At 37.6% G+C, this 23,751-nt stretch overlaps 1 pseudogene; it reads right to left on the bottom strand.

The window, feature by feature from the left end:
• Positions 1-4,571: 4,571 nt before the first annotated feature.
• LOC123387828 lies at positions 4,572-21,981 on the bottom strand (annotated as a pseudogene).
• Positions 21,982-23,751: the final 1,770 nt, after the last annotated feature.

The raw sequence follows: 23,751 nt of genomic DNA, 5'->3' as shown, positions 1-23,751 counted from the left end.
CCTACTCTCAAGGCTACTGAAGTAAACCTTGTATTTCACTAGAGTGTTTTGGGGTATTATTGGAGCCCTTCACAGACATCTACCACTCTTGGTGGGTTGGAGGTAGTGCCTGGTAACATGGTAAGGAAATGACATCTGAAATCATTCTTACAAAGGAGTAACAGTCAGCAGAATTAAAGGGGAGAAGAGGGAGGTAGTGGAGAGACAAAATGAGCAAAGATGCAGATATAATAGATTGGTAGATAGCTGGAGATGGATCCAAGGTCAAAGGAGGGTTTTTAATGAACAGGAGGAGCATGGGGATAGGTTTGGGGAGATGTCAGAGTAAAGAGAAAGATTAAAGGCACAGGAAAGGGGGGCTGAATTCTCAAGAGGAGGTGGTAATAGCCTTTAACTGAAGGAAAAGTACCCCACCCACGTGCTGGGGATAGAAAAAAGTCAGATGTAGGGACAAACTCTGATAATTATTACTGATTTCACTCTGATTAGAAAATGGATTTTCCTTTGAACACCAGGGTAGAAAAACCTGTTTGTTTACTTTAGAATTTTCTTGAATGCAAACGGAGTAGGGAAAAAAAGAAAACAGGGAAATGAATTTTGTAGTTAAATACCTGTCAATTCTCTATCTGGAAAATATTAACTTCCAATTTGTTTTTCTGTTTCATCCATCTTGCAAAAAAGATTTGTTTTGTGTAGGTGTCAGTTGGCTGAAAACATTTTACATTTTTTATAAAAATCTAAGTGGTTTAAAAACTTGTATATACACAAGGCAGGGACATTCTTCATATTATCAAATATTTGATTTCCTGTGAGGTTAACATTTTCATATTTTTATTTCTCTCTTTTATGAATTGTCAGTTTTGTCACCTGAAAGAAGGCTTTTTATGAAACACCTTCAAGCTAAAATAAAAAATCTAGGATCAAGAGGATTCAGGATGTTCTGATCTAGGGTGGATGAATTGGGAAAGCAAGAAAAAAATAACCAAAACAGAAAAAGCTGCATGGAGATATAGCCTCTCATATATGAAAGAGAATTCCGTGGCTCCTGGTCTAGTCAGTATCAAATGATTTAATCTGATGTGCAATTTCCCTGTGGAATACTCCTATAGCATCGGTTTGACCACTTCTAGAAAGAGGACGCTTGCTGCCACTTGAGGTTGTCCATTCCATTTGGCTAAGCACCTATTTCCAAAAATATCTTTGGTGTGAAAGGGTCAAGATTATTAATATACAATATGAATAGCTCGTACTTACAGAGAGCTTCCTATATTGCCAGGTTTAGTTCTAAGTGTCTTACATGTATTAAATCATTTAAGGCTGAAAGATTCCTCTTAGGAGGCTATTATTTTCTCTATTTCACAGATGAGGTAAATGAAGCTCAGAGATGTTGGATAGATTTATCAATGTTACACAGCTAGTACATAATAGAGCAGGGCATAGCACCCTAAAAGTCTACCTCTGAAGCCCATGCTCTTAACTTCATCAATGTTCTTCCCCTCACTGAGTGAATTTTCCAAAGTTTTTCTTGCACTTAGATTGGTGAAGTAGAATCTAGTGTCACCCACTCAGTTTTTTCCCCTTCTTCATTTTCCAAGGACAGGTCTGTTGTTGCCAGATTATTTGTTTAGACTTTTGTGAGGCAGAACCAGGAACAGTAAAGAGAAGAATAAAAAGCAGATGGGCTAAGAGAAGACATTTCTGAAGAATATGGCACAGAACCAACAGTATGAGAAATATGTTGGAGGGGAAAAGGAAATTTTAAGAAGAATCACTGGAGATTTTATACTTCATATTGTGCAAGAAATGCAAGGGAGGAAGTAGAATTACTCTTACGTCCCTTTTTGTTAGCTGGACTGTGTCTCTTGATTATGGCACCATTCTAACACTCGACTATGTAGAGCATGGATTTAGCAGGGTTACACATCTGTATAACCCCAATTTTTCTTCCTGTTAAGTTCTTCTAGAGCCATCTGGCTCAGAGATACTCGAGATACTCTTTCAAGTTTTTAAGGATGCTTATCCTATTCGTCTTAAATTTTTTTCTTGGCTAAATGTTTCTCCCAGTTATTTCTTTTTTCCTTTAAAAAAAGCTTATTGTGTATAATTGATACATAATAAACTAAACATGTTGAAAGTGTACAACTAGATTAGTTTTGACATATGGAAATACTCACAGATCATCCTCATAGACAAGATAGTGGACATATCCATCACCCTCAAGACATTTCTTATGACCCTTGTTAATAATATTTTCTCTTCCTTCTATCCTGTCTCAATCCCCAGGAGATGACTGACCTGCTTTCTGTCACTGTAGATTACTTTGTGCCTTCTAGAGTTTCATATAAGTAGAATCAATCAATATATAGTATTCTGAGGAGGGTGAATTGGGAAGTCTGGCTTCTTTCACTCAGAATAATTATTTGGAGGTCTATTCCTGTCGTAGGGTATACCAGTAGTCTATTTTTTTGTAATTCTTTTTTTTTTTTTAAGATTTTTTATTTATTTATTTGACAGAGAGAGAGATCACAGTAGGCATAGAGAGAGAGAGGGAAGCAGGCTCCCTGCTGAGCAGACAGCCCGATGCGGGACTCGATCCCAGAACCCTGAGATCATGACCTGAGCTGAAGGCAGCGGCTTAACCCACTGAGCCACCCAGGTGCCCCTATTTTTTTGTACTTCTGAATAAAGTTCTGTTGTATGGATATACCTTATGTGTTTGTTCATTCACCTATTGATGGAATTTGAGCTTTCACCAGTTTTTGGTTATTACAAATAAAACTATTCTGAACATTCATATACAAGTCTTTATAGACATAAGATTTCATTGTTCTTGGATACATAACTAGGATTGGGCTCATTAGATAATATGTACATTTAAACTTAAGAACAGCAACAAAAATCCCTGCTAAACAACTTTCCAAAGTGGTTGTACCATTTAAAAAGTCCTACCATCAGTGTATGAGAGTTGTGCTTCTGTACCTCCTCATCAACACTCAAATGGATCAGTCTTTAATTATAATAAATGCTTAGTGCTATTTGACTGTGGTTTTAATTTGCATTATTCTAATGACTAATAGTTAATTAAATATCTTTTCATGTCCTTCTTGGCCATTTGTATACTTTCATTGGTGAATACCTGTTCCACTCTTTTGTCCATCTTTTTAAACTGGATTTTTGTTTTGAGAGATCTTTTTCTTCTCTAGATACAGTACTTTTATTGGACATATGATTGGAAAATATTTTCTCTAGTCTGTGATTTGTCTCTTCATCCTTTTATCAGTGTTTTTTGAAATGATTTTTAACTTTAATTAAATCTAATTTACCAATTTATTTATTTTATGGCCCCTGTTTTTGGTATTTTACTTATGAAATCTTTGTTTAACCAAGGTTCACAAAGAAATTGTTACACTTTCACCTAAAAGCTTTACACTTTTAGATTTTACACTTAGATCTATAATCAATTTTGAATTAATTTTTATATATACCTTTATATAAGATGGAAGTTCATGTATTTTGCATATAGATATTTAATTATTCCAGCACGAATGAAAGAATATCTTTTGCTACTGAATTGCCTTTGCAACATGATTAAAAATCAGTTATTCATATATGTAAAGTTCTATTTCACCGATTTATCTATCTTTACATGGCTACTTTATCATCTTGATTACTGTAGTTTTATAATAAGTCATATACAATAAGCCTTTTGTAAAAATAATATAATAAGTCAATAAGAAGAAATCAGGTAGAATTAATTCTCTAACTTTATTCCACATTTTCCAAGTTGTGTTGATTATTTCAGGTCCATAACATTTTCGTATGAATTTTGGAATCAACTTCTCAATATCTACAAAACAACCTATTGGGATTTTGATTGGGATTACACTGAACCTAGACTAATTTAGGGAGAATTGACATCATAATGGAGGGTTGCTATCTCTTCATTTACTTGGGTCTTCTCCAGTTTGTTTTAGCAATGTTTTGTAGATACTCAAACATCAGTCTTGCTTATCTGTTGTCAAATTCATTCTTACAAGATTTGCATTTTTAAATAATTTTTAAAATTTTAATTTTCCGGCACCTGGGTGGCTCAGTTACTTAAGCGTCTGACTTTGGCTGGGTCATGATTCCAGGATGCTGGGATGAGTCCCACATCCAACTCCCTGTTCAGCAGGGACTCCATCCCTCTCCCTGCTTGTGAGCTCTCTCCCACATCCTCTCTGTCTTTGAATAAATAAATAAAAATATTAAAAAACTTGATTTTCATTTTTTTGGCAAGAATATTGAAAACAGAATTGATTTTTTCTTTGGTGTTCTGCCAATTTGATAAATTTACTATTAGCAATAGCAGCTTTTTCGTAGATTCCAAAGGATTTTTATGCACTCAATTTTGTTTAACAATAAGGAGAACCTATTACTTCCTTTCTAATCTGGTGCCTTTTTTTATCCTAGTTGTACTGTCTAGAACCTTTAGCACAAGGTTAAATAGATATAATAAGTTCAGACATTGCTGTATTTTTCCCGATTTTATTTTTTTGATTCAATAAAGTTTTATTTTCCAAAACGTACAGTTGTTGGATCTTGTTCATGCATCTTCACTAGCAGCTGGGGCATCTCCACCCTTGGTGTTTCTGGTGTAAATTACTTGAGCTCTGTGCTTTGAAACCAGTTTAAGCAGTCCTGAACTGGGGCGCCTGGGTGGCTCAGTGGGTTAAAGCCTCTGCCTTCAGCTCAGGTCGTGATCCCAGGGTTCTGGGATCAAGCCTCACCTTGGGCTCTCTGCTCAGCAGTGAGCCTGCTTCCTCCCTCTCTCTTTCTGCCTGCCTCTCTGCCTACTTGTGATCTCTGTCCATCAAATAAAGAAGTTCTTAAAAAAAAAAAAAAAAAAGGCCTGCACGAAGGAGCTCCTGATGGGCTGCCCTGGCCAGGGAACCTCCAACCTTCAGTCTCTCAAAGACAACAGCTGGTTATAAGCTTATAGTTGGGAACTTCTTTACAGAGTTTGTCATATGTCGCTTTGTCAAACAAGACCAAGTTACTGAGCTTGTCCCAAACTTTGCCTTTGGACCACTTCTTTTTGGCCTTGCCTCTAGATTTGTGCACTGGGTCTTTGTCTTTTTTGGCCAATTTTCCCGCATCTCTCTTCTTGTCATCCTCGAGGGGCACAGTGAAGCTGGGAGAGCAGCATCCACCCCTACAGCCTTGCTAAGATGTCGGACAAAAATGAAGCTCCACTTCCCCAACTGGCCCAGAAATCTCCACCCACAGTGAGCGCTTCCGGGGTAAGGGGTGGAGCCTGCGGAGGAAGGTCAGAGACTCGGGCTGTCCTATAGCCAGGAGGGGACAGTCATTCCGAGCCGCACACTCCCGGCGCTGCCCATGGTTTGCTGGGTTTGCCGTTAGTCGTGAGGCAGCCACACACTGCTATTTCCTGGCTCTGGAAACCAGTAAAGAGACAGAAAACAATCTGCTGGGCCCGAAAGACCCCTAGGCGACTCTGCTAAGTGTGGTGCTTCAGAGCGCACGGCTATTTTTCCTGATCTTCGGAGGAAAGATTTATTCCTTCATCCTTATATATGATAGTAGTAACAGGTTTACATGAATAGCTTTTATCAAACTGAGCAAGTTCCCTTCTCTTTCTAATTTGCTGACAGTTTTTAACAGAAATGTATGTTGAGTTTTATTAAATACTTCTGCTTCTATTGAGATGATCATATGGCTTTTCTTTTCCAGTGTATTAATTTGATAAGTTAAATTAATAGACTTTCAAATGTTAGATCAAAATTGTTCATCCATGTTGCTTTCCTGGGATGAAGTCCACTTTTTCATGATGTACTATCTTTTTTATGTATCATTAGACTTGATTTGTGAAAGTTTAAAAAAAAATTAACATTTTTATTTGTGAAGGATATTGGTATAGAATTTTTTGGACTTCTCATCTTTATCTGCTTTTGGTTTCGGGGGATGAAATCCTCACAGATTGAGATGAGAAGAATTCCTCTTAAATTTTCCAGAAGAATTTCTACAAAATTGTTATCTCTTTCTTAAAATTTGAAAGAATTCTCTAGTGAAACTATGTGGGCATGGAATTTTCTTTGTGAGAGATTTTAAATTACCAATTCATTTTCTTTAATAAGTATAACATTATTAAGATTACTTATTTTTTCAGTGACCTTTGGTCATCTGTGTTTTTCAAGAAATTTTTCCATTTCATCTGTGTTGAATTTGTTAGCACGACGTGCAAAGTATTTTCTTATTATCATTTTTATGTGTAGAATCTATATTGATATAACGTCTATCATTTCTCATATTGGTAATTTGCATCTTCCCTCATTTCTCTGATAAATATGGCTAGTGGTTAATCACTTTTATAGATTTTCTCCCAGAAGCATGTATTTATTTATTTTGTTTTTCTATGTTTCACTGAATTCTTTTGAGATCCTTATTGTTTGTTTCTTTCCATTTACTTTGTTTTTTTTTTTTTCCTAGTTAGGGGGTGAGCAGACTTTTTGTGCAAAGGATTAGAGGTAATATTTTAGGTTTTGTGAGCCCTACATTCTCTGTCCAGCTACTCAATTCTGTCACCACAGCATGTATGTTGTGGTAGAATATAGAAGAATGAGCATGGCTGTGTTCCAATAAAATTTTAGTTCTGCAAAAACAGTCAGCAATCTTGATTTGACCTAAGAGCTATAGTTTGCCAAACACTGTTCTGGTTTCTTATGATTGGAACTAAGTTAATTGGTTAGAAACCTTATTTTCTAATAGAGTCATTTCACCCTATAAATTTCCCCATAAAAATATTTTAGCGACATCTTGTAAATTTTCATATGTCATACTTCTCTTTTCAGTTTAAAATATTTCTTAATTTGCTTTTGTAATTCTTCTTTGCCCTTTGGGTTATGCAGAAGCTTGTTATTTAGTTTCTGGACATCTATTTTTGATTTCTAATTTAACTCTTCTGTATGGTCAGAGCTGACACTTTGTGTGACCTAAACCCTAATTAATTAATTAATTCACTATTAAAGTTTTTGTTTTTAAAGATTTATTTATTTATCTTAGCGGGAGGAGCAGCAGGAATGGGAGAGAGAAACTTAACCAGACTCCATGCTGAACGTGGAGCCTGATGGGGGACTTTATCGCATGACCCTAAGATAATGACCTGAGCCAAAACCAAGAGTCAGTCACTCAACCAAATTTGACACCCAGGTGCTCCAATCATCTTAAATTCATTGAGCCTATTTTTATAGCCCAGAATATGGTTTGCTTTGTTAAATGTTCCTTGTGGAGTTAAAAAGAATGTGTAGAGGTGCCTGGGTGGCTCAGTGGGTTAAGCCTCCCTTTGGCTCAAGGAGGTGATCCAAGGGTCCTGGGATCAAGCACCACATCACGCTCTCTGCTCAGTGGGGAGCCTGCTTCCCCCCCCTCTCTCTGCCTGTCTCTCTGCCTATTTGTGATCTGTCAAATAAATAAATAAATAAATAAATAAAATCTTTAAAAAAATGTGTATTCTACTATTGTTGAGAGAAGAGTTCTACAGATGTCAATTAGGTAAATTTGATTATAATGTTCTTTGAGTATCCAATGTCTTAAATAATTTTTTTCTACTTGCTCTACCAAATATTGAGAGAAGTAAATTTATTTTTATTTTATTTATTTATATTTAAAAAATATATAAGGTTTTTATTTAAATTCCAGTTAACATACAGTGTAATATTAATTGCAGGTGTACATTATACTGATTCAACACTTCCATACAACACCCAGTGCTCATCACAGATGCCCTCCTTAATCCCTATCACCTATTTCACTCATCTCCCCATCCCCTCCCTTTGATAACCATCAGTTTGTTTTCTGTATTAAGAGTCTGTTTCTTGTTTTTTTTCTCTTTCTCTCTTTTTTTTTCCCCTTTGCTTATTTGTTTTGTTTCTTAAATTCCACATATGAATGAAATCATGGTTTTTGTCTTTCTCTGACAGATTTATTTTGCTTAGCATAATACTGTAGCCCTGTCCACACTGTCAATGACAAGATTTCAATATTCCAGTGTGAGTAATATTCCAGTGTGTGTGTGTGCGTGTGCACATATGTGTGTATATTATATACCATATATACCATATCTTCTTTATCCATTCACCATTTGATGGACACTTGAGCTGTTTCTATAATTTGGCTATTATTGATAATGCTTCTGTAAACATGAGGATGCGTGTATCCCTTTTGAATTAGTACGTTTGTACTCTTTGGGTAAATTGTAGTGCAATTGCTGGATCATAGGGTAGTTCTAGTTATAACATTTTCAGGAATTTCCATACTGTTTTCTGGAGTGGTTGCACCAGTTTGCATTCCCACCAACAGTAAAAGAGGGTTGCCTTTACACCACATCCTCACCAACACCTGTTGTGTCTTGTGTTACTGATTTTACAGGTGGGAGGTGATAACTCATTGTAGTTTTGATTTGTGACTGTAGTAGTGAGTGATGCTGAGCATCTTTTCATGTGTCTGTTGGCCATATGAAGTTCTTCTTTGGAGAAATGGCTATTTGTGTGTTTCTTCCCACTTTAAATTGAATTTTTTTGGGGGGGGTGTTGAATTTTATAGTATTTTTATATATTTTGGATACTAACAGAGAGAAGTAAATTTAAATCTTTTGGTATAGTTTGCATTTCTCCATTACTTCTTGCAGTTCTTTTAGATTTCATTTCATATATTTTGTAGCTCTGTTATTCAATGCATAAATGTTAACATTTTTATATTCTTTGGATGAATTGGTCCCTAAACCATTAAGAAATTATCATTTTTATCCTTAGATTTTTTTTTATTTGATATCCACTTTGTTTTATGTTAATATAACCACTTCAATTTTCTTTTTGGTTAGCATTACCATACCATAACCTTTTTCATTCTTTTATTTATAACCTATTTGTGCCTTTATATTTAAAGGGTGTTTCCTCATAGTAGCATAAAATTAGCTCTTACTTCTTTTTTTTTGATACAATACTTTTTTTGGTACAATTAATTGTAGTGTTCTTTTCTGATAATTCTAACATCTGCCATTAGTTCTAAGTATGATTCAGTGGAGTTTCCCCCCTTTCCTTCTCTTTTTTTCTTCTTTTATATCAATTATTTTTTATTATTTCATTTTATCTTCTTTGTTGGCTTATTATAATTGTTTTCTTATTTTAGTCATTGCTTAATGATTTATAGTATACAATTTAGCTTATTTTGGTCTACACTTAAAAGATTTTTACCATTTCATAAATAATATGAAGACTTTACTATAGTATACTTCCATTTCTTTCCTCCTGAGCTTTGTGGTATTGTTATATACTTTATATATTTTTTTCTTTTTCTTTTAGTTATTTTTTTTCTCTGTGCTTTGTTTGGGAAGTTTCTATTTCTATTTGTGTAAGTTTGCAAATCTCATTCATTGTATATTTACTAAGACATTATGTAGTTCTCATTTCTTAAAGTTTGTTATGCCTTTACATAAATTCATTTTAGCATGTTGAATACATTCATCATGATTTCTTCAGTGTCTTTTTCTGTTAATTCTAACATTTGTATTAGTTCTAGGAATGCTTCAGTGGAATTTTCTCCTTGTTTTATCCTATTTTCCTTTGCATATCTGGTAATTTTTGACTGAATGCCAGGCATTGTGAATTTTACTTTCCTGGGTGATGAATAATTTTATATTCCTAAAAATATTCTTGAACTTAGTTCTTGGATACAGCTAAATAATGTGAAACAGTTTGCATTTATTTGTTCTTTCTTTTAAGATCTGTTAGAACCAGAGTAACATTTACTCTGGGGTTATTTATTTCCTATTACTGAATCAGGACCCTTTGAATTTACCCATGTCCTATATATTCTCAGATTTTCTAGTCTGGTTCATATGAACTATTTCTAGCCAACTATGAATACCAGAAACTGTTTGCTCTAATCCTTTCAGGTGTTTCTTTCTTCAACATCAAGTAGTTTCCACACATGTATAATCTGGTTAGTATTCTACTGGTTACTTGAGGAGGGTCTTCTGAAGTTCTAGGAGTTTCTTTTTTCATCACTTTCCTCTCTAGTACTTTGCTAGGTGAACTCTAGCAACCATGATCTCTTTGACTCTCAGTCCTGTATTCTCAACTCAGGGTATCTGTCATCTGGCTTTCCTCACCTTGAGCCACTACCTGATATTACTCTCAAAACAGTAACCAGTAATAATCATAGAATTCACACCTTTTTTTTCTTATCTTTTCTCAAAAATCACTGTTCTTTGGTGCCTATTGTCCATTGTATTAAAAACTTGTGTCATATACTTTATCTAGTTTTCTGGGTTTTGTTTTTGGGCAGGATGGCAAATCTGCTCCCTGTTACTCCATCTAGGTCAGAACAATTTATCTGTTACTTCTTATTCATTACTCTCTGCACTGGGAATTCTCCAGTTTGCCTTTATACCTCTTCAAATGTATTACCTATACCAGAAGACAATATTACAGGTAATTTGAAATATGCAAAGGAAAGTAGAACTTTCTCTGTTATAATCTAATCCTGATGCTCCCATGAGTGTAGCATAAAGACACGTTCCTTTTTATCAGGCTCATCATACTTTGGACTGTCAGTATGTGTCCAAAGAAGTAAAACCTCCCAGTATTCCTTACTTGTGTAGCTATAAACTATACCCCCATCTTGTGTTTGTGCATTTATTTACATTTTTTATTTTTAGTTTGCTGAATTTTAATTTATTTTTTAAATTGAATTTCACTTGGTTAGATTTTAACCAGGACTACCTAGTTCACAATAGAATAACAGATTTTAGGAGGTATGTAGAATCAAAGTCTGGAGGAAGGAGTAGGGAGAAAAATCATATTTATAGGAATAGACCTTAAGAATGATTAATCAGGTTGATGATGTAGAGCAAAAATATGATGGTTGTAATAAGGAAAGAAAGAAAGACTGGAAGAAAGAAAATATTAACAAAAACCTTCAACTAGCAAAGACTTAGCTGACATGAACACTCCACAAATATTTTAGAGTAAATACCTCACTCTTGGTGTGGAACTGGAATGTACTAGTTAGCAAGATCTGAAACAAAGACCTAGAGAGTCCCTGGGTTAAAGTAAAGTGATGAAAAAGAATTGCTGGAAAAACCATTAATGTTTTGAACCTCTGCAAGGAGGATTGCATAAAAGTGAAGATTGTAGTTGAGATTTTCTACATCTTATCTATGTTGACTATCTTAGTCTTATTCAACTGAGCTAAAATTTATTTGAATAATGTAAAGCTATTGTTTATGATGGTTGACAGGAAATAAAACTAGAGGATAATAGTATGCTGGTAAAGAGGGAGTGGGGAAAAGGTAAGACCCAGGTATATCATCTTAATGGAAGCAATGTCATTCTTGCCATTAATCTGTACAATATCAATGCAAAGTTAACCAAGCAATAAAATGTAAGAATTCATCTAGGTGGCAAATGAGGGTCTTTATGAAGCTGTTTGGTGGTTTGGAGGCAAGCATTTCAACTCTTTGGGATATTGGAGATGTCAGGGTTTGTTTTAGTAAAATTTTTAATTTATTTACTTATTAGAGAGAGATTTGAAAGAGTGGTGCATGCACGTGAGTGGGATGAGAGGGAAGGGGAAAGAAAAAGAATACCAGGCAGACTAGTGCTGAGTGGGGAGCCTGACGCAGGGCTCCATTTCACAACTCTGAGATCCTCACCTGAGCTGAAATCCAGAGTGAGTTGCTTAACCCAGGGATCCTGGGGATATCAGTGTTTATTATGACTACATTCAAGGAAGTGTGCTATCTCCTTCTAATAACATGCTACTGGCCACCCTTATGGAAAATGCCTTCAAAGCGGCAAAGAGAATTTTGGACAGGTAGAAGGAGCAGAGGAAAGGGGCCATGACTGAATTTGCTTTTTCTGCATCAGCCAATATGCATTTCATGGGATGGGGAGACATTTTTTAAGTGGTTGGTTAGGCTTAATCATGATGGAGCCACTCAGAAGAGGAGTAAACTGGAGGTGGAAGAAAAAAGCCATGCCATCTATGAAGTAGTTTCCCCTTCTTACTCATGCAGCAGAAATATAAGACCACAACTGATAACTCAGTGACATTATATTTTGAGTCATGGTGTCCCCTAACTTTGGGAATTTTCCTTCCTGCATGGCCACAACAAACTTTTCCTACCCTGCTCCATAGGCTAAAACACACCTAAGTGGCAGACAAGATATTCTAGTCCCATACAGAATCTAAGGGAATTTCCATTCAAAAAGCATGTATTGAGCACCTACTGTGCACAAGACACTATAAGAGATGGCTAAGTTTAAAGTTTCACAAACCAGTGTCTTTAATTTTTAGGAGCTGTAATCCAGATAAGCAGCTAAAAAGTCATACTGAAGGCGGCAGAAAAGAAAAATTAAAAAAAAAAGATAAAGACTATAAGTAATGAATGTAGTATAGTGGAGGCCTGGAGGAGTGAGAAGTGATTTCTTGTTTTGAAATAGAGGGAGGCTTCAGAGAGGAGCTAGAATTTCTTCTTAATTCCAAATAGTGACAAAGATTGAAGAAGAGAATATTATGTAAAATCTTAGAGCTAAGAAAATGTGGAGAACATGTGTGCAGTGCGTGATGGGACGACAATGACATTGAAAGGACATTTCAGGTGAGAATAGGAAACATGCTGGGGTCTACACTAAGCAGGCTGGACTTTGTTCTGTAGGTGAAAGGCAAACCATTGATGGACGCTAACCAGGCGTGATGACATAGTGTAATTTTGCATATGGTAACTATGGTAGCTCCATAATGGTGGACTAGAGAGGGGTGGCAGGGAGATCAATCCGGAAAGAGATGGAGGAATAAGAGCCAACTCTTAGTGAGAGGAGCAGCAGAGCCCCCAGGAAGCTTCATGATGTGACACAGAATCCCAGAGTTCCAAGCCATGACCTTGGGGGAAATTTCTTACTTTCTCTATGCTTCAGTTTCCTCCTCTATAAATCAAGGATCAAAATAGAAGCTCTTTCATAGGGCCGTAAAGATTAAATAAATTGATATGTGTAAAACCCTTAGATCTGTGTCTAGCAAACCGTAAGCACTCAATAATGTTATGTATTATTAGTAAGGCAGTGGTAAGAAGAGACAGTAAGGAGTGGATTTGAAAGTTGTACTATATAATTATGTCATTATTTATATTGGAATTATTTTCAGCTATTTGCCCACAGAAAGTAATTCTGTCATTTTGTAAGCAAAGCAAGAAATCAAGCTGTTACCATAGTATTTATTATATTTTATTTCTCCTGACTGATTTCTTCTAGAATATGTTTCAGACTTTGAGATAATATATGAGGTTGCCCCTGAGATACATTAGTTTTAAAAATGAACTTGGAAATGTAACAGGGCCAGTTGAGTTTTGTGGTCAGAGTTAGTTATAACTGAGGTTTGATTATCTATGTCTGTCTATCTATCTATCTATCTATCAATCATTAATTAATTAATTAATTAATACCTTCTTACATTGCTCCCAATCTATGAGAACTTAAAAATCTCAAGATCTTCGAAGATAAAACCATGTAATCTTCATAACCTCTTTGAAGTAGAGTGAGTGTATTAATTTAGGTTTAGAATGATAGTCCAAACAACCCCTGCCCTACTTTCTTTCCTGCCTCTGCTCTACCCCGATTTCCTAAATCATTGCTGCAGAACAAGGGAGGTCCCATCCTGGAGATGTCACCCAGGAGTTGTGTGGGGAATTGGAGAAGACCTTCTTATGTTGCCCTGTGTGCTACTTTGGGACCTTGGGTAAAAGGTGTCAGGCAAACTGGGGCTACCAACAGTGAACAGAGAAGCAGCTATTCTTGTTCAGGACCAGGAAAAGAGGAAAATATGGAGAAAGAATCAATTTTTCTTCACTGTTTTCTGTGCATTCTGAAGTGGACTTATCTGTGGTCTAGACCACACTGAAAATATGAAGGTCATGATAACAGAGACATCTGCAGTCAACATCTAACGGTAAAATGTTTATCTTGATCTATTTTGGGCTTTAATAATAATCTAGGACCTAGGAAAGGAATCATAGGTTAAGTGTCAGTGGGATGGCAAAATAATCAATGCACCTCTAAGGGAACAACAGGAGTGTGGGATGTTCTTATGGTTCACGTCTCCTGAGCCCTTTCTTGGGGGCACCCTTTGACCTTCTCATATCAGGGGCCCCTACTCAGCAACAGACACCTGGCTGCCTCCTTTCCCACCTAAGACAGAGGAAGTGCTCTTAGTGTTCACCCTGAATGCACTCTTGGCTCAGGTGAGTCAATGGCAGAAACAAAGCAATTACGGGATTCTAGACATGCTACTGATACTTTCCTTCAACTCTGCTGAGAAGAGGTTATCCAGCATCAGAAAGAGATTAATTCATGTGCAATCTTTAAAAATAAATATAGAATAATGTTTACTGGCAGGAAAATTTGTTCATGAAATGCTGTTAAGTGCAAAAGCATGTAACAAACATTGTGTCCAGTATGATCTCTACTTGTGAGCCAGATCGAATCAACCATACACACATGCACACTGGGAAGTTGAACCAAGTTCAACCTTGACTGCCTCTGTTGGGGAGGAAATATGGGGTTTATTACATATAAAAAAAGTGTGTGCATGTATTTATTTTTTTCTATCCATGAAAATCATTTTTAGCTTTCAAAATAAGAAAGACCCTAACCCCCAAATCCACAGCAGCTAAGTGGTTAGAGTAGACCCTCCCCAGATATCCCTTAGAATCTGATTTACATGAATGTGAAGGGATCTGGGAAATAATGCAGTCCTCATTTCCCTTTTGCCTTCCACTGAGGTCTTTTTATTTTTTATTTTTATTTTTTTTCCCACAGAAAGCATGGGGTAGCAATCTTCTCCTTCCCTAAGAAGGATCCTGGAGAGTGAGTGACTGAAAATATAGAAAAGGAGAAGTTGAAGAGAGCCCCCCCCCATCCCTGCACTTCCATGTGCCAATCAGCTTCCTAACCACCCCTCCCCCATTTTCCTGCCAATATTCCTTTAGGAGGAAGGGGAAAACCGACTGAATTTCTAACACTTGGAGAAATAGCCCATTTCCTACAAAGGTGCCTGTGATTTCAGTGGAAGTGTTGAGTAGGGTGTGGAGGGTGCGCGCTAGAAGAATCTGTCCTTAGTATGTGTCATGTTCTATCCTAACCACTTTCCTTCAGTAATGTCACAGGGTTAGTCAGTTTCCTGGCTTTTGCCCTCCCTGGCTTTCCATGACCAACGGCCCCTATGCTTGCTGTGATAATTTTCTCTGCACAGCTGACTTTTAAACCGACAACATAAGTAACAGTTACATTTACACAAGAGAAGGTGAGGAAATTTCAGGCAGGTTCCTGTGTTTGCTCATCAACTGACATTATTTGGGCCCCTTCTGAAGAAGGAAAGAAACAGCAGGCCACAGTATAATTTAAACAACAGTGACAAGGAGCCGGTAAAAGCCAGAAAATCCTAAGTGGTGTGGAACCAAGTGTGGGAAACTCTTTCTAGAATTTCACTGATTAACCATTGATAAAATAACAGAAGTCTATTTTTCGCCTCTCAGGGCCCCCTTTATTCACAATCTGAATGTGAAAAGTAAGAAATCCAACTTACCTAAGCTTTACACTGTGCTAATTGTGTGCGAAATGCTGTCATCTGAGAGTGTAGCTTCAAATATCTTTTCTGAAGGACTTGGTGCAGAGCAAGTGCTCTGTCACCTTCTCTCTCCCTTGAGGAGGTTATGAGGAGCACAACAGTGAATTCTTTCATTCTTACTGTTTGTTTTAGGGAGGTATATGACCTTTGCTTTGGGGGCTCATCTTCCTCAACCCCTGCACCAGCAGGGCTCCTCCCTTCCCCATTATTTTCTGGAGACACATTTCCATGTCAAAGACTTCTCTGGAGAAAAAGCTACTTTTTCTTCCACCCCTTGCCTGCTTTGTGCCTGACTTACCTTAACTCCATCCTGCCCAGCCCTGTTCCACATTAGTGATAGCAAGGAGCAGAACCTTATTTAGAAATCAAAACCATGGTGGTGGTGGTGGGGGGGATCTACTTCTTTGTGTGAAGGATAAGAGCAGTTCAATTGTCCTTGAAAATACCAACTTGTAAGAAAGATCACTATCTCTCGAAGTAAACATAGAAATAAGATATATTCTTCAGTGAAATTGTAGGTTTTCCTTAGGAAAAATGGAATTACTAACACTGTTATACACAACTGAGTAAATCCATGCTGGGCTAATTTAGAAGAATTTCTAAGGAATGAGTGAGTGTAATTTGACTTGTCTTGCATCTGTGGACTGTCTCCTGCTATATTTGTCCAATAGAACTGATAAGTAATTTAGTTAGACACAAAGAAAATTCTCCAAGTTGTTACCATGTTTCTAGTCTTCAAAGGTTGGGTAATCCTAAAACCCATTACTGATTTTGACCTTCTGATAGACCTTGGGAATTCTAAACCTATTTACTTCCAGCCATTTGCAAAGAGAGAAGGCTTCACTTGGGAACTGTTCTCTGGGATTTTGATCAGTGCTGTTTGGACCCAAGTAAGACATTCTCATGAGGCCACCAAAAACTCAAGAAACTCCTACACTGATCACCTACCCATGAGGGGACTCAAGCTCATTAACTCTTACCTGACACCAAAGTAGACACATTATTGGGCTTTGGAGAGCACTGGAAGATGGTCTTAGAGACAGAGGAAAAAAATCAAAGTCTTCTGGTTCCTATTTATTTCTCATGCCCCAGAACTTGCCCTCTTCCCTACTACACTAGATTTGAGTCATACTGAAATACTGGGAGTTCTTGAACAGGTCTGCTTTTTTCTTTCTCCAGATATTTCACAAAATATCCCTTTTCTTTGGAATGCTCTTCCTCCTCTTTGTTCCTGGCCAACATCCAGTTGGCTAACTTTTATGCCCAATTAACTCCTGAGTCTTTGAAAACTCTGTTCGTGTTCCTCCTATATAATGTCACAACTGGAAGAAGAAACAAAACAATCATGAGGAAGAAATATAAGTTTCAGAAGCCCTCCAGTTCCTTGCCTCTTACCTTTTTTTTAATTGCTGGACTTGGAAACAGTAAAGACTGTTTTTTGAAAAAGTTGATCCATGTCTCTCTGAAACCATAATAAGAATATAGGTCTAAAAGGAATGATTCTATACTAGTAGGACTTTTAAGTGCTCTATATATAAGCCAGTTAAAGAAACATGGGAAGTGGTTCTCACTGTCAACCTAGAGCATTTATTTCCAAAAGATATCTAGGAGATATATAGAATATACAAAACCTTGGTTTAAAATAGTTTATAGTTTATAGTCTAGTTTTGGGATATGGCACTTGTGTTAATTTTCTATTGTGTAACGAATTACCTATGAACTTGGCAGCTTAAAACAACAGCCATTTATTAGCCCACAGTTCTGTAATTTAGCAGTCACATGGTTCAACCATGTTCTCTGTGTCAGGTCTCATACTCCAGGTACTGACTGAGCTGAGTTCTTATGAGGCTTGGAGTCTTCTTTCAAGCTCATTCAGTTTTAGGCAGTTGCAGGACAGAGTCTCTGTTTTCTTCCTGGCTGCCAGGGATGGTCCTTAGCAATTAGAAGCCACTCTCAGGTCCTTGCCAAGATGAGCGCCTCTCTATCTTCAAAGCCAGCATCAGAGAACCCCCCCCTGGGTCAAATCCCTCTCACATTTCAAATCTTTTTCACCTGTTCCTTTTATGGTCTCCCTGAGGAGTTCAGATAAGGTCAACTGTGACATGGGAAGGGTATCCCACCGTATTCACAGGTCCTACCCACACTCAAGGGCAAGGGATTATACAAGAGTGTGGGTCATTGTGGGTCATTTTGGCTTTCTTTCTACTTTAATACTCAATGGATAAGACAGAGTAAGAAGCCCCACTTAAAAGATAGAAAATGTTACATGGATACAGAGTAGGGAGAGAAACTTACTGTATGTGCTTAGCATATGGTTGATGTTCTTTCAGTATTTGTTAATATGTGGGAAATACGTATATCCTAAGTGATAATAGTGTATTAAACTATATTAATTGGAATAAACTCCATCAGTCAAATAAAAAAAAAAACAACAACCCACTTTTGATCCACAATGTGAGTTGTTTGTTAAGTTTCTGGGTAGGGGAGAGTGAATTCCAAAAGGCGGCATCATAGGAGGGCTGGGTAGGTAAAGAGGCTTCATAAATGTAGACATTTTGAGGCATTCTGGGGGGGATGAGCCAGATACTCGAGATACAGAGTAGAGCTCATTCAGGAACCTCAGCAGATAGTTTGGCCTCAAAGACAAGGACACAGAATCAGGCACGTTTCCCGGTGTTTTTCTAATTCAGTGAGGTGCTCCACTTACTCACATGAATTACTTAATTTCCATTTAATATGTCACTCCCTTTGAAAGAGTTGATAGGTTTCTCTAAGTAATGTGCTAATAAACTAGAAGCTAGGGAAATAGACCTACCTAAACTGAAATTCAATACCTACTCGTGTTAGCAGTGTCTTCCAGTGTTTGGTAAGAGACTGAACTGTGGTCATCGAAAGTACCTTTCTGGAATCACTCAATAAAAACAACAGGGACTCTTCCTTCTTACGTAACTCCATTTGAAGCAATTTCAGAACCTTATGGACAGATCTGTTTAGAGCTGTTCCCATTCTGTTTCACAAATGGAAATAAGCTGAAGTATTCAGAAGAAAATTGACTTGCCCAAGGTCTTAGTAAATCACTCGAAGCAGAGGGAAGCAAATGCAATATCCCCTAATAGTTTTAAAATTTCTCAAGCAGAGACATCAAGGCTATATTGATGCTCTAAATTGATGTCTGCATATCTAAGTTGGATATTAATTTTATGCATTTCCTTAACAATTCTACATTGGCTTTCAAAATTCTCTAATATTGAAATCTTTGCCTCTATGCTTTATGCAGAAAATCTGGATCATTTATAAAGCAACTTAGTTGTTGAAGATTCAGATAAAGACCAACTGAAGATATATGTTTGGAGATCTTTCAGTTTAACCACTTTTGTTTAATTATTAAATTATAAATATATATTTATATATAAAATATAATTATTAAAAATTAAAATTAAAAATTATTAAATATATAATTAAGTTATTTGACTGAGGTGGGCTTATTTGCAAGAAATCTTAAGAACTTCCTCTGCAGTTCTTGGGAAAGAATATTCAAATTATTGTTACTTCTTATAGCAAGTTCGGCCCTAAGCACTGCAGAGGTGGTTTAGAAACCCTCTTCCACTGCTTACCACAGTCCTAGCTGTTAAAGGAGAAGTCAGAGAGGCACACAAGTAGAGAAGGATGGCTTATATAACGGAAGGAAATGCAAGTATAGTCCCAGTAAAATTTCAGTTCACTACAGCTGAAGTAAACAAAGTTATATCTTGTTATGTAAGAGTAAAGGGTGAGTGTAGGGAAATACTTGGAAATCTATGGTCTGTATTTGGTTTTATAATATTTTTCTCATTCTGATGGTGATGGCTAATTCCCTTTGGAATATCACTTATGGAGATACTTGGAGATGTTTTGGTAAGGCGAATTCCATCACACAAATGCAGCAGGAATGTATTTGGGGAATAATGTGCTAAAATATGACTGTAAGTGACATGATGTGGGATGTTTGTGAAGGATGCTCGTAAACCATGAGTTTGCATGTTTTGAGAACAAATTGCTATTAAACTAGAATATCTTGTGTCTTTTCCTACATTAAGTAGGAAAACATAGAACATTTTAAAATGGTGAGTTTTAAATTAGGAAACAACAGCAAAATATCTAGAGGGACAGACTATGCCAAAGGAAACCCACAAACCACAAGCTGAGACACTGTTACCATGTGGACTGACCATGACAAAATGCTCACTCCCTGTCCCCTCACCAGGGCTGCTCCCAGCCCAGTGGTAAATAACATTGTCGTAAAAAAGTCAGGGCACCAAAATGTAGCTACTTTTTGTAGCTAGCTTTCTTCCTAGTGCTTGTTTTCTTTCTTGGCTCCTACAATCCTCTGAGAAAAATGAGAACGAAACGTGACCTTGGTTATTGTAAATCAAGAGCTAGAAGCCAAGGAGAGACTGCTTATCAAAAGGATGGTGGCCAAACTTGGTGGTATTTGCTTTCTCTCTGGTGCTGTCACGGGGAAAGGGAGGTCAGGAAGAAGATCCACATCTAACCAGGCAAGTCTCTCCTTGCTCAAAAGTTTCAGTGCCTCGATGGGAGAGTACTGACGGTCACTAGCACTACTTAATGTGAAGGCTTCAGAACTCTGCTGACATCCTGCCAGGTTTTTAAGGCTCTGGGTTGAGAAAGGAAATATTGAGCCATGGGAAAGCCATCAAATTGGGTACAATTCTCTTTTCTCATCTTAATCCTCTGCCACATGTAGAATGGTTGGGAGAATAAAGAGAAAATTGTTCTGTCTTGACAGTGAGCATTTTCACGGATGGTGTCCTGGAACCAAAAAGCATCTGACATTTAGGCTATCTCTTCTCAGTATTTGAGAGAATATCATATCTGTAATGCAGTTGTTGCCTACAGAATTCTTTGTGAAAGTTCCGTTAATGAGAACTGTTTAGCATAAAGACTGATGTGTGCCTTGAACCCAATGGACGCGATGTGTGGAAAGCTCTTCTCCTAGACCGATATGTAGCTATTTCCTTCTTGTTATGTAGGTCTTAGTTTATATGCCATTACCCTGTGAGGTCGTCTGATCCACCCGGCCTGGTCACCCTGAAGACACATTTTATTTTTATCACAACATTGGCCATTACCTGCTATTTTCTTTTATTTTCTGTTGTGTTTGCGGTCTGTCTCCATGCTTCTAATTTGAATTGAAGGTCCGTGGAGGCGGCCACTTTGTCAGTCTGGTTCATTACTGTTGCCCTGTTTCTAGAACATGGCCAGCCAGTGAATGGCGGGTTCTCACTAAATGCTTATGGAATGAAAGAATGAGTCAATTAATGTGCTTTACAATATAGATATATTCTGCCAGGATTGAGTTCTTGGTTTCCCAGGGAAAGTTATTTGGTCTTACTATTTTGCCTCTCATCTCTTTCTATTCACCAATAATGTTAAAATGCATACTGTTGTCCATGTATAGGGGTTTATATAAGACTTTTTTTCTATGAGCTTAGAAAGGCTTTCTCTGAGAGGGAAGTGAGATTATCAGAGAATTTACTTTTAAAAGAAACAAATGAGAAAAACTGAAAATGGACATGACTAAAAACGACAGAATGGCTCCTAGGCCGGTAAGATTTGCTTGGTAACAGATATAATGTATTATTTTAAAAAAGAAGAAGAAGAAGAAGGAGAAGGAGAAGGAGAAGGAGGAGGAGGAGGAGGAGGAGGAGGAGGAGGAGGAGGAGGAGGAGGACAAAAGCACTGATTAGCCATGAATAGAGTAAAAAAAAAAAAAAAAAAAAGAGTCTTGGATGTTGATGGTCCATTCTACCGACACACCCAAGTAGCAAACATCTAGGGAGTGGGAAGCCTAGCTAACAGGCCTCTGTTCTGAGAGATGGTTCCATCTGGCCATCTCAGCCTGATGCCATTAAGTATTTGCTTCTTTAACGCTCTTCATTTGGCTTCCCAGGGCCCCAGGCAAACTTTCCAAGGTGATTTGGTTTTGCAAACAGGTGTGCCCACCGCAGATGTCCTAGCTACATGGACTTGAAGACTTTTCATTCCCTGAAGTGGTCATTGCTCATTCCATGTAATTAACAAATTGCCCTCAGGTTTATAGACCTACCCTGTGAACCCAGTGACTGTGAACTGTCCTTGAGGGAGGTCTGCTGACAGTTCATATTTCAGTGTTGCCTGGGTTCCAGGCAGTGGGTTCCGGGCAATGCTCTGGGTCCTGGTCTGTTCACCAGGATAATGAATGACCTTGCGGCCCACATGCTGAACCAAAAATGGTATTTGAAGTTTTGAATGAACGTCCATTGACCATCCATAAAATTACTTAATGAATTAGTAGCTTAACTGAGTGCCGTTTTCTCAATCTCTCGGTCCCAAGGGGATGGGTGTATGTGAAGTCTAACTCACTATCCCTCCCTGTCAGCAGAAGGATAATGAATTTGGGGGACAAGCATTAAAAGTTTAGGTCCCTGGCTCATTCGTCCTTGTAATGCCTCTCTTGGAACAGGTCTTAACATGGGGACACAGGGAGAAAGGGGATGCCTCCAGGGGATACCTCCCCTCACTCTTAAAACTGTGTAGAGCTTCCCATGCCTGTCTCTAGATTCACAGCAAGCTCCTCAGCAGAGACCTGTGCCAGAGTCTGTGGTCCCAGGGTCCAGGGGAACATGAGGAACCTCTGGAGGCAGCCTCGGTTTGCCTGTGTTTGGTTGCAAATAAATATGACCAGACTTGGCAAAAGAACCAGCTGAGTGACCTGTAGCTTGACATCTCCAATCTCTGCTTTCTGAGTCCTTTTCACTAGGGATGGTGTCCTTCCTGATTTCAGTACCTCTCATCTTGCCATTTATGTTTTGATCAACTCTCATCTACATTGATGCCTTACTTCTAACAGTTTTTTGTTTAAAATGTATTTCTTACTTAATTTTATTTTGGGACCAGAAAGCCAATGATAAGGAAAGGGACATCATTTCTTTGTGTCAGCATTCATTCTGTAGTTTGGTATAAGTTAAAGCAAGAAGGACAGACATTTTATGAAGGCAATAGAGTAAAACAGTTAGGAATTTTGACTTAAATTTAGGAAAAACTGGTTTCAAAGCTTGTTTTGTTACTCACTACCTGTTTAATTCAGGGCTTGGTTTTTAGCCTCAGTTTTCCCATCTGCTAAATGGCAGTAGTAACTCCTTCAGAGTGTGGTTGTGAGGATTAGACAGATAATGAATTTAGGGCTTGGTATGGTCTTTGGCTTGTTGCAAGCCCTGAATACACACTACTATTACTGTTCTATCATTTCAGCACTCAATTTTATTTTTTATTTTTTAAATTTCTTTTTAGTGTTCCTGGATTGTTTATGCACCATACCCAGTGCTCCATGCAGTACATGCCCTCCATAATACCCACCACCAGGCTCACCCAACCCCCATCTCCCTCCCCTCCAAAACTCTGTTTCTCAGAGTCCACAGTCTCTCATGGTTCATCTCCCCCACCAATTTCCCCCAACTCACTTCTCCTTTCCATCTTCTCATGTCCTCCATGTTATTCCTTATGCTCCAAAAATAAGCGAAACCATATGATAATTAACTCTCTCTGCTTGACTTATTTCACTCAGCATAATCTCTTCCAGTTTCATCCATGTTGATACAAAAGTTGGGTATTCATCCTTTCTGATGGAAGCATAATACTCCATTGTATATACGGCCATATCTTCTTTATCCATTCATCCATTGAAGGGCATCTTGGTTCTTTCCATAGTTTGGCAACTGTGGCCATTGCTTCTATGAACATTGGAGTACAGCGACCCTTCTTCTCATTACATCTATATCTTTGGGGTAAATACCCAATAGTGCAATTGCAGGGTCATAAGGAAGCTCTATTTTTAATATTTTGAGGAATCTTCACACTGTTCTCCAAAGTGGCTGTACCAACTTGCATTCCCACCAACAGTGTAAGAGGGTTCCCCTTTTTCCACAGCCTCTCCAACACACACTGTTTACTGTCTTGTTAATTTTGGCCATTTTAACTGGTGTAATGTGGTATCTCAATGTAGTTTTGATTTGAATCTCCCTGATGGCTAAT

The sequence above is a fragment of the Mustela putorius genome, unplaced genomic scaffold (assembly GCF_011764305.1).
Source record: "Mustela putorius furo isolate JIRA1106 unplaced genomic scaffold, ASM1176430v1.1 tig00003863_pilon_pilon_pilon, whole genome shotgun sequence".
Classification (NCBI taxonomy): Eukaryota; Metazoa; Chordata; class Mammalia; order Carnivora; family Mustelidae; genus Mustela; species Mustela putorius.
The sequence above is the reverse complement of the archived record's forward strand: the minus strand, read 5'-3'. Positions and strand labels throughout refer to the sequence as shown.